The 16,442-nt window shown below is 39.4% G+C and overlaps 1 protein-coding gene across 1 annotated transcript in view; it reads right to left on the bottom strand.

Moving 5' to 3' along the window:
• znf385b (zinc finger protein 385B) overlaps nucleotides 1-15,403 on the bottom strand; it is a 49,336-nt gene extending 33,933 nt beyond the window's left edge. Inside the window, exon 1 of the mRNA XM_039818733.1 lies at nucleotides 15,148-15,403. The gene's annotated coding sequence lies outside the window, so the exon portion shown is untranslated. The remainder of the gene's footprint in view (nucleotides 1-15,147) is intronic.
• Nucleotides 15,404-16,442: the final 1,039 nt, after the last annotated feature.

Below are 16,442 nucleotides of genomic sequence, written 5' to 3'. Positions count from 1 at the left end.
TCTAATTTGTAAAATGCAGATGGTGTCATGAGAGCTCAACGCACTTGAAAACATTGTCAGCAATTTGACAACATATATGTAGGATAACAAAACACGCTGACAACTCAACAGAAATGCTGGAAGCCTCCAAGAACAGTGCTTTGCTATAAGGGAATTTTGTCTACGTGATACGCAGGTATACACAGTATACCCACTAAGAAAGCTCCAGGATTTCCATATACCCACTTAAAAATGCACAATGACTCGTAACAACATACTTTCCATTATAATTTAGATATATTTTGAATTGTCATCTGTGTATTTAAAATGCTCTTAAGAAGGCTCTGTGACAAAACACGTAAGCGTATTTCTATTGTGTTGTGAGCCAAATAAGTATTTTGTCATCCTAAACTTTAAATCTCAGATGTGCTACATTTTTACGCCCAAGACGTTTGTGACTGCTTTGAAAAAATGCCAATAAACCAGAGCACGTTTTTCTCCCATCCTGGAATGCTGTGTGGACTAGCCAGACCCTCCTAGGCAGCGCTGTGGAGAAAGGTCTGGCAACGCGAGACTAGTACATGACTAGTCTATATCCACGACGTTCCACTTCCGGGAGTGTTCCATTGCCGTCGGAAATTCTGCCGGATGTCACTCTTGGCGGTCAGATGTCCATTACCTTCTGCTTTCTATGTGTTGGAATTTTAATCTCCGGTAGAATTATGAGGACTATAGTTAACTGCTCCTCATATCTCTGCAGGGTAAATCCAGACAGCTAGACTATCTGTCCAATATGAGTTTTCTGTTGCACGACTAAAACAGCTTTTAAACGTAGACATGATCCACCAAGACAAGTTCCTTCCCTGGGGATTTCTGCAGCGGAACCGGGGCTCCGTCCAGCGCTTAGCGCCGCCCAAGACAATTGTGATTAGTTTTAAGACATGCCAACAAACCTGAGCACTTATTTTTTACCATCCTAGAATGCTGTGTGGACTAGCCAGGCCCTACTCCGCAGCGATGTGGAGGAAGGTCTGGCAATGCGAGACTATAAATGACTAATAAAGACCTTGAAACTTAAAACGGGAAAGACTCATTTCCCCCCCGACTTCCTCAGAGAGTTTCATTACGCTGCATGTGTGTTGTCAATCTGGTAAATGGGTTTCTCAATTTGTTCTCAGGGTCATCGAATAGATGATTAAGCCAAATATCACTCTTATGTTTTCTAACTCTGCCTTTTCTCATCAGACACATAAACTGCTCTCTTATAAACAGTATCATATATAAAACTATACAAGCTGCACAGTTACACCAACATCAGTCTGAGGAGATCACATTCAGTCACGTTCAGACTGCAGTGAATCTGAAGACCTGCAGGAGGCCGTAACCTGAAGACACTCTGAGGACACATAAGGTGCTTTCCATTCAGCTAATTATCATTCCTCCCTTCTCCAGACAGCGACCCAGAAATCAACTGAGGTTCTCCATCATCGAAGACGTTCCAAAACCTAAAATGTGTCTCGGAGCGAGGAACCACATGCGTATCCTAAAACTGCATTTTTACCTGTTGGCTTTGATTGGTTTGTGTTCAGGGATTGACCAGCGGGTCGGACTGCTATGGAAACAGCATTAACTGTAATATTAATGTAATTACATCATTGCATTACTGTAGGTTGGACAATCTACCAGTGGAATAACTACAACAGCAAGACATTTAACCCCTAGTTGCTCCAGAGGTGTGCAACCTCTGACATATATAGCAATTGTAAGTCGCTTTGGATAAAAGCGTCAGCTAAATGACATGTAATGTAATAATGTAATGGCGAATCAAACGTTATTCATGTTTACTCATAAAACAAAAAATTAATACATTTGTGTTTAATCAATTGCATATTGGCTCATTCAGGGAAAGGAGGTATCCAAATATTTGTCACAGCTGCAAAGTCGTGGTCATTATTAATCCAATAATATAATTCTAAAACGTATTAGAATGACTTTACCTACATCAGTTACATTTCATGACACTTTGGAGCAGGAGTCATTAGCCGTTAGGTGTTCTTTAAAACTGTTACTCAATTATTTCTCCACATTATAGGACAGTTAAGATGGCATCTGTCATGAATATTTGCCGTTTCCTCAAAATGACGCTAAGGTGGTGCTAAGACACGAGGTAAAGTCACGAATGAGGGAATCGGGAAGTTAGCTATATGGAAAAGCACCGAGTCAGACAGGTCGAAAGACAGGTTTGTAGACAGTCCAGTTCTCTGTCTGTCTGTTTTCTAGTTGTCATGGAAGCACTGTGTAGTAACACCACAACTGGTGATGCCACTGTGGTCTGTCCACTGGGAAACTATGACACACTAACGCACACGCGCACGCACGCCTGCACGCACACACACACACACACACACACACACACACACACACACACACACACACACACACACACAGATGAAAGGTGAGCTGCAGTCTCTCTGTTCTCCGTCCACATCCTGACTTTTCTGTCCAGGTGGTTTCTAAAAGTACTCTGTCCAACATTTAAAAAAAGGTAAAAGTAAAACAAACAGAAAACTCTTCTTCTTCCTCTTCGTCACAGTGAGCTTGTTCCAAAGCCCCTCTTTCAAGTCAGCAGAGGGGTTGGATTACACACGCTTTAAATCTCAGCAGGTTTCAAGTTTTAATACTTAAAATATTCATCAAATAATGTTTTGGTCTGCATTTATTTTTAACAATAGCCATTCAAGGTATTTACAGTCAGTAATTACCTCTCTGTACAGTAGTTTCCATTGGTGGTGGTGAAGTCCGCCATTCCTGTGTTGGATTCAATTATCTTTATGTAATCCAGCTATCCGACCAATACTTTGAGGCCAATATCGAAATTGCAGAGTTTAAAAAACACATAAAAAATATAAATGATTGAATGTAATCGTTATTGATGATCCAGTGTGTTGCTCTCAGTGTGGACAGTAACAGTTTAGGGATTTCATTTTGAAGCACACTCAGAGAGTGATGTAGAGTGTGTTTGTGTGACTAATCATCTCATGTATACAACTGACATCATGTTGGTTTACATACCGCAGGAGGGATTACACACACACACACACACACACACACACACACACACACGGAGAGAGCAGGAGGTACAGTGACGTTAGTCAGTCCAACCTTCACTTCAGGACACTGTGACTTCTGTTCTTTCTTTATATAGCAGCTCTGCTCCATCAGGACCTGACACTACTACTGTTCAAGGAGAAACTCTAAAAGCTTTCACACTAAAACCCAGCACTGAACTGGTAGCGCTAACAAAACGTGCAGACCTGAGGGGCCCAGTCACCTGACACACCGCTCAACTAATGAACCACCTTGTTATCTAACGACTGCCACCGAACTCAATGACAGAAGAAATATAACTGTTGCGTTGGTGTTTCAGAGTAGATTTATCACATGTATCAGCATTCATGAAAACATTAAGTGAAACTTTTCTGAGACTCCTGATGTATATGTGGGGTTTTCATTTGTCTATGTGTAGATTTTGCATGTTACAAATTGTTAATGTTGAGATCACAGCAGAAAAAGCAGCAGCAGCGCCATCATAGATTAGTTTTTGTTAAGGTTTAGTCTCTTAAAAACGTTCCTCCATTATTGTTGTTGTTGTTTGTCTTAAAGGAATAGTTCGTCATTTTGGGAAATTCTGTCATTTGAGAGAATTATGAGAAGATGTCTATACGAATACGATATATATGAAGCTACAGCCAGGAGCTGGTTACCTTAGCGTAGTATAAAGAAACAGCTAGCCTGGCTCTGTCCAAAGGTAACAAAATCCACAAGTATCCCCCATCTCAACCACCTCTATAGCTTAATAAATAACACACATTATATCTCATTTATCTGTACAAAACAACCAGCAAAGACTCCTAGAAGCAACTGCACTCAGAAAAATAAATACTGATCAAGAAATAAGCCCGCTTGAGAGGTGCTGGTAGGTGACATCTGTTCCCTTTGGACAAGAGCTAAGCTAGGCTTTATTCCTGTTTCCAGACTTTATGCTTAAAGTGCTCATCATATGCTTATTTTCAGGTTCATAATTGTATTTATAGGTTATATCAGAATAGGTTTACATTGTTTAATTTTCAAAAAACACCATATTTTTGTTGTACTGCACATTGCTGCAGCTCCTCTGTTCACCCTGTGTGTTGAGCTCTCTGTTTTAGCTACAGAGTGAGGCATCTCACTTCTGTTCCATCTTTGTTGGGAGTCGCACATCCGCAGTAGCTAGGTAAGCACTGCTAGCTAATCAGAAGCAGAGTATGAGGGCGTGCCACGCTAGCAGCTAGGTGAGCATTATAACGTGTGTTACAAACAGTGTTGGGGAGTAACGGAATACATGTACTGGCGTTACGTATTCAGAATACAAATTATGAGTAACTGTATTTCGTTACAGTTACAATTTAAATAGTTGGTATTTAGAATACAGTTACATTGTGGAAATCAATGGATTACATGACAATACTTCTCTTTTCATGAGTTTATTCACTCTCTAAATAAATTAAGGCCACTCCATGCATTTCCCAGAAGCCCCAATATGAAAACGAAAAAATTATCTATTTGCGTGATCAGTCAAAATGGAGTCGTAATGGAGTCGAGCAGCAGGAGTTAAAGTGCTCATATTATGCTTTTTGGCGTTTCCCCTTTCCTTTATTGTGTTATATATCTTTTTTGTGCATGTAATAGGCTTCCAAAGTGAAAAAGCCCAAAGTCCACCCTAAAGGAACTTACCATCCAACAGAAAACACTGTTCACAAACTGCTCCTAACAGCTCTGTTGTAGTCCAGCCTTTACTTCAGAGACAAACGTGCATCACTTTGTAACCAGTGTTGGGAAGGATACTTTCAAAACGTATTCCGTTACAGAATACAGAATACATGCCCAAAAATGTAATTTGTAATGTATTCCGTTACATTACTCAATCTGAGTAACGTATTCTGAATACTTGGATTACTTCCACATTGAATTGCATTTTATAAGTGTAGGAATGTGGCCATCAAATCCTGCTTACTAAACAGGCCTATTCTGGTAAAAGCTTCCACAGTAGCGTTACTAACAAGTACCTGAACAAGCAGATAGATTTTTGTATTTGTAGTCCCAAACTGCATACTACAAAAATGTAACCGCAGTCCAAGCTACCACAAGCTAATTTTAGCTAACATTAGCTAGCATGTCAAACAGGGTCTTTAAACGTCTCTGTAAATCAGCACATAGGAGAATGTAAAGTTATATATAACTATAAAATAGCAAGGTGACCAGTAAAACTACAGAAGACGACTACCCCTGGCTAATAAAAAAAAAAACTTACTTTAACTAAGCTAACTGGCTGCTAACCATAGCTTCATATTTAGTGTTTTGTTGCAATTATGCAAAATAATGTGAAATAATTTGGGATTAAAGTGAACATTTGTAACTGATCCTGTTTCCTGTCTGAACAGGAAGCTTCAGAGTCACAGAGATAAACCAGATGTTCCTCTATTACAGACTGTCAGGGATTAACACACACACACACACACACACACACACACACAGCATGTAGGTTACCCTGCAGGCTGTGCAGGATTTTCTGGGACGTGATTGGTTGAGCCAGAAGGGAATTGTGGTTTGGGATTATAATCCACAGATAAGTGTGTGTGTGTGTGTGTGTGTGTGTGTGTGTGTGTGTGTGTGTGTGTGTGTGTGTGTGTGTGTGTGTGTGTGTGTGTTGTAGCTCACTTAGTATAATCTGTAGTTTTATAATAGAGATTACCACTCGCACTCTTCTGAACATCCATGCCAGTTGTCTGACTTCGTCTCAGCAAAACACTGAACTCCTTTGACCTCCTTGTGACTCAGTGTGTGTGTGTGCAGAAGATACACACTTTGAGCATTGTATTTAGTGTGTCATCAGCAGTGTTGGGAACGTTACTTTAAAAAAGTAATTAGTTGTAGTTACTCACTACTTGTACCAAAAAGTAACTGAGTTAGTAACTGAATTACTCTATAATAAAAGTAACTCGTTACCAGGGAAAGTAACTATTTGCGTTACTGTTAAAAAAAAAAGTTGCTATATGTCAAAGAATTTGGATTTTTTTTTAGCAGTTTTCACAAGTCGGTTGAAATGAGTAGAACAGACAGGTGTTTAACGTACATAACTTTCGATATTTATTGCACGTCGACAGACAGCAAGAGGTTTATCCTGCACTTCAAGTATTATCTTTGTAAGAAAAGTAAACAGTTACACCATATAAACTTATATGACACATATACTTTTAACAACATACCTGCCTATCATACGGTTGACTTCAGCCTGTGTCATAGCTTTTTGTTGTGAGGCAGAAAGATCTAGCTTTTGCTGCTTGGAGGACTTTGCTCCGAGTCCTTCTTTGCTAGTGGATGGCGAGCTATCATCTGTGGTGGAGGTATCGGTGTTTTTGGCCACTAGCTTTGTAGATGCGTGTGTCGTTGTGAGATGCTTCATTAAATTAGAGTTGCTTACAACAGATGTCGACAAAGTCTTCGCTCCTGGACATAATGTACACATTACATGCACGTTCTTGCCTTTGACCACAATGAATTTGAAGTAGTGCTTATATCTCCACCTTGAAAACGCTAACTTTTCATCGGATTGCTCCTGACTCGCCATCTCTGCTGCTTCATCCATTGTTTAGCTGTTGTGTGTGTTGTGATTGTGTGCATGTGGCGTTTGTGCTGGCATGTGTGTAAAAACACTGGCTCTGATTGGCTACCATGAAACATGACTCTGCCTTAGCCAATCATAATCGCTTACCTTGTTTTAACCCACCTCCTCACTAGCTGTGAGCCAGGAGTGCGTTCGGATTACACCGTTTATTCAATCAATGCATTGTAACGCACCGCATTTAACGTCCAGTAACATTAACGGCGTTGTAACGAAGGGAAAAGTAATTAGGTAGATTACCCCGTTACTGAAAAAATAATGTTGTTACCTAACGCCGTTCTTTTAAACATCATCAGCAGGTAAACAAATACAACACAGATGTTTTATCACTTGTGAATGAATAACATGAAATGTGTGAATGTTTGGTCTATATTCTTCCAAACAATCACACTCAAAACCTGAGTACTACAAACTGTACTTCAGTACTGCAAACACACTGTACAACACGGTGAGTATCTGCAGTTTTCACAGAAGAGGTTGAAGACCAGGTTGAAGACTTAAAGCTGCTGCCGGAAAACATTAGTCCGGCCAGAAAGACGAGAAGAAGGCTATGACATCACTTCCTTCTCAACATTCTGACTCATCAAACATTCAACACCTGCTCCATTCAACTAATGGAAGAAGAAACATGAGACACACACACACACAGAAACACACACCTTGGTGGGCAGGTGATTTAAGTTCGTAGACAGTCATTTGTTTCTACTCTAAAAGGTTTTTTAGACAACAAAATTAAGTTTAAAGCTGATGAAGAGGAGTAGGTAGGGGTAAAGTTGTGTCTCAGTTTCTATATATCACCTTCACATTAAGGACACTGTGACTTTTGACAAGATTAACTTTACTGTAATTTTCAAAGAGGCATAAGAGTAATGTCTACACTAATCCTTCCGTTTTTGACCCTCAGTCCACATTAAGCTGCTGATGAAAATAGTAACCCGATAAACGCACTATTGAAAAACTACATCAACACCAGGTTAGATCCACCGTGGGCAGAACTGACATCAGCAAAGCAGCTGGACAAGATGGAGTTTCTGGATAAGTACTGAAGTCCTGTGCAAACCAACTAGCAGAGTTTTTTTTTTTTTTTACATTTTTAACCTCTCGCTAGCTGTTGTCCCCTCATGCCTCAAGTCAGCTACGATTATCCCCATGGCCAAGAAGCCAGCAGTGAACTGTCTGAATGACTACCGCACAGTCGCTCTAACCCCCATCATCACCACGAGTTTAGCAGACTGATCTCATAAAGTGGCGTATGTATGACACGCCAATTCGTATGCCATTTTGGCATGTAATCAAGACGCATAATCGCTTTTTAGCGTGTTTATCAACGCGTTTGGCCTCCATTGACCTACATTTTACGTGTGAATTATCACCGTAGCGAGTAGTATGAAAGGACGGAAATCAGCATAGGGTGGTTGGTTGGGGTGGTGGATAGGTAAAACACAGGACTTTCACCCAGGAGTGCCAGGATCGCGTCCCGCGTGTGGCGTTTATCAACCGTTTTTTTAAGCCTTCCCCAATGTTTCTTTCCTAAACCCAACCGTTAATTGTTTTCCTAAGCGTGTGACGTTGGTCACCATCATGTTTTTGTCGTTTCTTTGTGTTACTAAAGCCTTTCCCAATGTTCTTTTCCTAAACACAACCTTTTTTTATTTATTTTTTTACACGTGTGTGATGTTCTCGCGATAGCATGGCACGTTCTCGCGATAACACAATATGTTCACATCCGCCGTATACAGCGTAGACATACACGTGGATAGCTCAAAATGCGTACAGATAACACGTCATTTGGCTTTAGGAAAGTGACGTGTATGTTTACGCAAACTCATGATGCCATCTTGTGTTTAGAGAGATTAATTCACTCCCACATCAAGACTGCTATACCTGCTGATCTTCATCACAACACAAGTTTGCATATCGGATAAATAAATCAACAAATGATACAATCATAACAGCTCTTCACCCATGCCCTCACACATCTAGAGCAGCAGAACACATATGTAAGGATGCGGTTTGACATTTTAGCTTAGCGTTTAATACAATAATCCCCCACAAACTGGTCCAAAGAGTGACCTGGGCTGGGACAGATCACTGTGCTCATGGATACTGAGCAACGGACCCCAAAATTTAAGGATTAGAGGTAACACCTCCTAAACTCTCACAGGAGCACCGCAGGGGTGTGTCCTTAGCCCCCTCTTATACTTCCTCTTCACACAATTGTTCCCCTATTCACCCCTTCAACACTCAATCTTCTTGTTTAACCAAAAGACAACGAAAGAGAAGAAATTTTGCCACTTTCCTTTTGTTTCACTGTCTACTGAGATATTTATGGAAACAACCTGGACAAGGTCTGTCTGTATGTCTCAGAGGCGAAACTCCTTACAACTTCCTGCTGCCTCACAACTGATGACACAGTGTGTACATTTGTGCATGTGTGTCAATGTGACCTTCACAACCTCAGTGTGTGTGTATGTGTGTGTGTGTGTGTGTGTGTGTGTGTGTGTGTGTGTGAGCGTGTGTAATACCTCAGAGACACAAGTCGCAATGAAACACTTCATCACTGCCGTCCTATTTACACACACTTTCTCTTTCTCTTTTTCGCACACGCACACACACACACACACACACACACACACACACACACGCACAGACGCACACTCCTTTGTTCACTCTTTTAATCCACAATTTCCTAACCTCTCTCCCGGACCACTAATTGCATTTTTGATGATAATCATCCAATCACATTTCATTACTGTCATCACTTCCTCTTCATCACATGACAGGAAATTAATTAAACTTCCTTAGACAACACAGGGAGCAGGTGCAGACACACACATACACACACACAGGTAGCGTCATAAATCACAGCAGACAGAATGGGAGTAATGAGGTGGCTAGCTGTTAGCGCTATGGGTAGACAGCTCTTAGGCACACGCACAGTACTCCACATACTGCAATACTCTCAGTATTACCTCTACAGTGACAGAAAAATCTAATCTCTGAGGGAACACAGCGGTTACACAACACAAGTAGTGTGTGTTCAGTGTCATCAACAACAAAACTACTAGGCAAGCACAAAACTTATTGGAGCAGTGATCAGTCTGGAGCCAAGATTTCACAGAAACACAGATTTATGAGTTCAGAACAAGATTTTATATGATTATGATATGATTTTCTTTAAGTAATATAGTTTCACATTTTGGAAAATAAGCTTTCCTGCTTTCTAGCCGAGATTTAAATGAGAACCTGGAGCCAGGAGATGGTTAGTCTAGGTTAACATAAAGACTGGAAACACTGCTTCCTGCAAAGAAACAGTCCAACCCTTTGTAAAACTGCAACATGTAGTTTTCACACTTCAGTTTTTGTACGAATTAAACATGATATAACATGTTAATCAGTGAGCTTTAGAGGTGCTGACAGGTAGTCTGGCTAACACGAGACCAAGCTCAATCTTTTAAGATTGAACATTAGTCTGCTCTGTATTTTCTCTGCACAAGAGTTGTGATCAACGGGCATAGTTCAAATGACTCTGTACGCAATTGGATAGTCCTTCAACCAATCAGACCAATGATGTGGGTGACGTAGCAGCAACAGCGGCATCAACGGGTTGCTGCGCTTCGGTGGCCGGCTCGTTGAATGTAAACAAAAAGCTGCTTGGTCGCTTCTCTATCATCATCGTTTTAAACCCGCCAATAACGCGCCAGGTGGATAAGCCCGTTTGTGATTGGTTCCCTCAAATTTGTAACGGAAGCAGGATAGAATAACGTACAGGTTTCCAGCCTGAGCTGCAGGGTGAAATCAAATTGCCGGCAGATCGGGCTGGGTTTACCCAGTCTAGCTGGCAGGAGGATTTTGTTACGTTTGGACAGAATCAGGCTAGATGATTCCCTGTTTTCCGGCAATTATGCTTAGCTTAACTAAGCTAACTGGCTGCTAGCTGTAACTTCAAAGATGAGAAAGGTAATAATCTTCTCATCTAACTATCTGCAAGAAAAATGATATATGTAAAGTTAATCTTAAATAAAGCTATATTGCATAGTTTCTGTTGGCCCCATTGGGAATTCTAACTAATGACAACAACACTTTTGGCTCATCCACATGATTCAAGCCTTCAGTGATCGCACACCACCACCACCCCTCCTCCACACAGTTGCTAATAGCGTTTAAACCTTCAGAGGATTAAAAAAAACATGATGGACTCTTTAGAATAAGTAGTAATTATCTTGTAATTTTTATGTCCTCTTCGTCTCAAAAGCTGAACGCTGCTGTTGTCTTTTCTCAGCTGTGTCGTAAAACGCATCGCTTAAGCCTCTACGCACGAAAGTCACCGGACGACACCATTTTGTAAACATAGCCATACTGAGAAATACAGAGAGAGTTTTGTGAAGCTAATAGGCTTATTAGCTATGTATCAACACATCTGGCAATGGCTTGAATGTAACAGACATTAATATAAAATAGTTGTGCACTATAGCTTTAAGATGTAACAGTCATGTCTGTGCTCTTTTAACTTCAATAAAGTTCTTATGATGAGCTCATTACACCTGTTGTCAGTCTATGTGCACACAGTTGGTGTGTGTGTGTGTGTGTGTGTGTGTGTGTGTGTGTGTGTGTGTGTGTGTGTGTGTGTGTGTGTGTGTGTGTGTGTGTGCTCTCTGCAGGTTTCCAAACTGATCTGTCCTGACGTAACAACATGCTGCTTCTCAATCTGCCCACTGCTGAGTCTTGGCGCGCGCACACACACACACACACACAGAGTGTTTAGTAATGCTGTCATGTTCTATAAATAGGTAAAATTGATTTGCGTGGAGGAGAACACAAGAGATTGTGTTACATTAGGATAAATGTACTTTTACTGTACAACTGGACAATGCTAACTAACTGCTGTTGGATTGGACTTAAAGCTACACACACACACACACACACACACACACACTGATTACGTTAGGGCACCAAAACTACTGTTACATGATTGGTTAATTTTAATATGACCATTCTATTTAACACTGTGGAAGGATGACTGGTACATGACCATAACAGTTAAGTCTAGGCACCAAAACGACTTGGTTAAGGATTAGAAAAAAAAATTGTGGTTTGGGGTAAAATTCCAGGACAAGAACACCAGTCCCCTGGGTAAATGTCCTGTGGGTCCCAACCACCACACCAACCTCCTCCAAACGCATATTTTTGCACTCTTATATTATGTCACCTAATTTCCTTCTTCGCTCCGGTCATATATACTATGGACACTAAAGGTTGTTGCCTTACAGTAAAAAACTGTAATGTAATATAATTACAGTAATAAATACGTTGATTACATCCGAATTACAGTGCATTCATGTTCATAGGTATATGTATGAATGGTGATTGAGGACAGCCTGAACAACATCTTATTATTGTTTACCTGCAAGTTACTACAGTCTAACGGTGGGTTAGTACGGTAACAACTAGTTAGTACAATCAAATGGCAGGTTAGTACTGAATAATAATACAGTCTAAACAGTGGGATAATATGGTCCAGTAGCGGGTTAGTATTGACTAATGACTAGTTGGTATGGTCTAACAACTCTTCTCTTCTTTCTTTTGTTTGGACGTTAAGCTCAGTTTGATTGTGTTCCTGCTGCAGAAGACTTTAATTAAGTTGATTAGTGTTAATTAGACTCATAAAGGCCTGAGACACACAGACTGAAGGTCCAAACATCCAAACAAAGGACAGAAAGAAGGAAGAAAAGGACAAAACAATGAAGGTCTTGTTCATTTCATATGGGGCTGCTGGAGAGATGGCAGCACTGAAATCAGTTTCCAGGTCACAAAGGAAAGGTAGAGGTAGGAAAGGAAGGGAGGAGGTATTATAGGAGGAAAATCAATCTTCAGGTGTGTTTATGTGCGAGCTGCAGGGGGTGCTACAGTCCAACTGATCAGGTGTCACTATCGGACTGACCGACACGCACACGCACACGCACATGCACAAAGAGAGCCTGTCATACTGTCACATATGTGATAATTAACAACATCTCTATGACAGAAAGAGAGAGAGACACACCAACTTGAACACACACACAGTAAGTGTTCATTGTTTAATTGATTTTATTAATTCGGGTTTTGGCAATATTGTCTTTGATACACTCATACCAATAAAGCATATTGAACTGAAATGTAATTGAGAGAGAGACTGGATGATTCGGACTGTGTGTGGGGGCTTTGTAAGGGATTATCTAACAATAATGAAGCATGTTCAATACACACATAAGATTATACTGTCTGTCTGTCTGTCTGTCTGTCTCATTTTAAAGGAGCTAGTTATAGTTTCTTTTATATTTGATTACAGTTTTGTTTTTTTAAATGCTTTGATGTAAATAATTAAAGACGGCAGGTCAAACCAACTGTTGGGTACAGTTTGTGGATTGCTGGATTAAAACTCATTCATTTTAAGAATGAAACACATTAATATTTAGATTTGGAGAAAATTACAGTCAGACCTGCTGTCACCTACAGAACCAACTGTGGTTAATTTAATTAAAAAACAATACAAATCAATAAAACTGAGTATAAAAGCACAAACAAGAAAAAAAACTTAAAATCAAGTTATTGATTGATCTTCAGATTATTTTTTCAATCAACTGATTAATCGTTTGGTTCATAAAACAATAGAAAACCCAATCAACAGTACAAACCCCCAAAATATTCATTTTACTATCATGTGAGACAAGAAGCAGCAGCAGATCCTCACATTTGAGAACCTGGAACCATGTTATGGTTTTGCTTGAAATATGGATTAACTGATGATCAAAACACTAGTTATTATTTTTATGTCAATCGACTATTTGATTAATCGACAAATCACAGCTTTATAGTGCAGGAAAAAAAACTAAGAATGAACTGAAAGAGAGAAAATACTAAAAGACTACGAGAGGTAAACTAGAAACAGACAATCCTTTATTTAGGTAAAAGAAGTAATACCACACTATAAAAATACTTCATTATCGGTAAGGTCCTGCATTCAAATTAAAATACATAACTATTTACAGCAAAATGTACTGAAGAATTAAAAGTAAAAGTACTCATGCAGAATGGACACTTCCAGGTTTTAATTATCCACCACAGACAGGTGTAGTACACTGGTGGACAGTAACTACTGTAACTCAAGTACTGTACTTTAGAACACGTTTGAGGTACTTGTAATTCATTATTTCCAATTTAATCAACTTTATTCTTCTACTCAGCTACATTCCAGAGGGAAACATATACTGTAAGTCATTTTTACTCCAGGTTACTTTATATGAAAGAATTTCACATACACAGGGGAAATATTGTACTTTATACTCCACAACATTTACCTGATAGTTACTTGTTCATTTTACTATACCAATCAGCTCATAAGACATATTAAACATTTTATTTATTATATTTGTACTAAATTTAGGCTATTTACGTAACAGATCTGAATACTTCTTTCACTACTGTTTAAGTACTCTTTACTTGAGTCCATTTTACTTCATACCTTTACTACATTTTAATATATAGCCTTCATATGTTGTACTTTTTAACAATGCAAACCACACTTAGCTGACAGCTATAGTTACTGCTTACTTTACAGATTCACATCCTACATACAAAGCAGCTTATATAATACATTACACATTTGACTGGAGTATTTATTCTACTTTTACATAAGAAGTGATGGGAATGCTTCTGCCACCACTGTAAGTACAACTGTAAGGTTCTTTACCTGATTATTTTATTATTATTTTTTTTTACTTTGTACTCCACTATTTACATGACAGCTGTAGTTTGCTGGGTAATTTTAATATTTCACATATAAATCATCTTAATTAAATATATTACAAATTGTTCTGGGCGTTTTACTGGAGTATTTTACTACTGTTTGCTTATGTAGTAGATCCTAATACCACTGTGTACAAATTCCTGCTTTTTTACTTGATTATTTCCATTTAACTTTATAGGCTACCTATTCTTTACTAGCCTACATTTGAATATATATACGCTATATATATAGTAGGCTAGTTTTTACTCAAAATCTGCACAAATCAGCTCATAAGATCGATTACATATTTCATGGAGTATTTTCCAATACAAAATGTAACAGAGAAATACAAAACACAGACAGACATGTCTTATAAAATCATAGTAAAGACAGACAGAAGTACAGGAAAGCGGACATTTAAAAAGTGAGACAGATAGAAGCAGCCTGAAAGTTATCCGGACAAAAACCACCGGACAGACGGACAGACGGACAGACAGACAGACAGACAGTCTCCGGTACAGTCGGTTTAAGCCTCTGCTGCTATTCCGTCCGTTTCGTAACCTTCAAATGAAAAGATACAACAAAGAAAAACAAATGGAGGAAGAAGAAACAGAAGAAGAGGAATAAAAAGAGTGAAAGAGCGAAGAAGAAGAAGAAGAAGAAGAGGAAGAAGGTGACTTACCGGAGGAGGAGGGGATGGATGAAGAAAGTAGAGTCTTGCAGGTTTGAAGCGCTAACTCCAAACACAATAACAGCAGCCAATCATTAATCAATAATCAATACTGAAGAGGTGTCTGTGTGTCCCCTGACTGTGAGTCCAGTTTGATTGATCAGTCCATCGATCGTCTATCCATCCTTCAGGTATCCATCCCGGACACTGATCATCAACTCTGTCGGAGCAGTGGAGAACCGCGCGCTGTGCGCCGCACTGAGAGTGGAGCGGCGGGACCGCGCATGCGCCACACACAAACAGAGAGCAAGAGAAAGAGAGAAAAAAAAAAAAAAAAAAAAAAAAAAAAAAAAAAAAAAAAGAGAGATGTTTACAACGTTCTGTCAAATATCTGGACAAATTGTATTTTGATGTTGGCAACATACTGAAAAGTTCATGCCAATAAAGCTTCTTTGATGAGAATTGAGAGAGAACGAGGGAGAGAGAGAGAGAGAGAGAGAGAGAGAGAGAACGAGGGAGAGAGAGAACGAGGGAGAGAGAGAGAGGATTAAATTGCATCCAATAAACAAAAAAAATTGGATGACTTTTTAAAGGAAGAAAATCTGAAAGCAGCTCCTACCTCTGTGTGTAGTGTGTGTGTGTGTGTGTGTGTGTGTGTGTGTGTGTGTGTGTGTGTGTGTGTGTGTGTGTGAGTGAGTGTGTGAGAGAGAGAGGAGAGAGAGAGAGAGAGAAGCATGTTCTGGCTGCTTTGTTTCCAGGTTTTGTTGTTGACAAAAAGAGCAGGGGAAATCTATTTTAAAGTTATAAAATGTTGGCTGCAACACAGGCATTGTTCACAGTAGTGTTCAGTATTTATTTTTTACCTGTTTCTGTCTCACTCTGTATTTACTGTCAACTCACCTGGTCATGACGTCAGGAGGTGTCAGTTGAAAGGATAATTTCACAGTTTCCTCTAGCCAGAGCTGAAGCTGTTCAACTTAGTTTCAAACAGTAATGGAAGAAGAAGTAGGCTTTTCAGATATTTTACTTAAGTAAAAGTAGTAATTGTGGTTACAAGTAAAAGTCTTGCATTCAAAATTAAAGCGCTCATAAAGCACAATGTAATGTAATGCAGGCCTATATATCACTGGATTATAATGTGTTCAGATTTGTTTATAAGGATAAAACCCCTTAATAGTCCATGGACTATGAGATGTACCATCTCGTTTTCAATGGTGGTCCCACCATTTTTAATTACTGATGCATTAATGTGTAAATCACTTTAATGTTGCAGATGGTAAACATGTAGCTCATTTCAATTTATATAC

Source organism: Perca fluviatilis, chromosome 12 (genome assembly GCF_010015445.1).
Source record: "Perca fluviatilis chromosome 12, GENO_Pfluv_1.0, whole genome shotgun sequence".
In the NCBI taxonomy this organism is placed as follows: Eukaryota; Metazoa; Chordata; class Actinopteri; order Perciformes; family Percidae; genus Perca; species Perca fluviatilis.
This window is presented reverse-complemented; position numbering and strand designations above follow the sequence as displayed.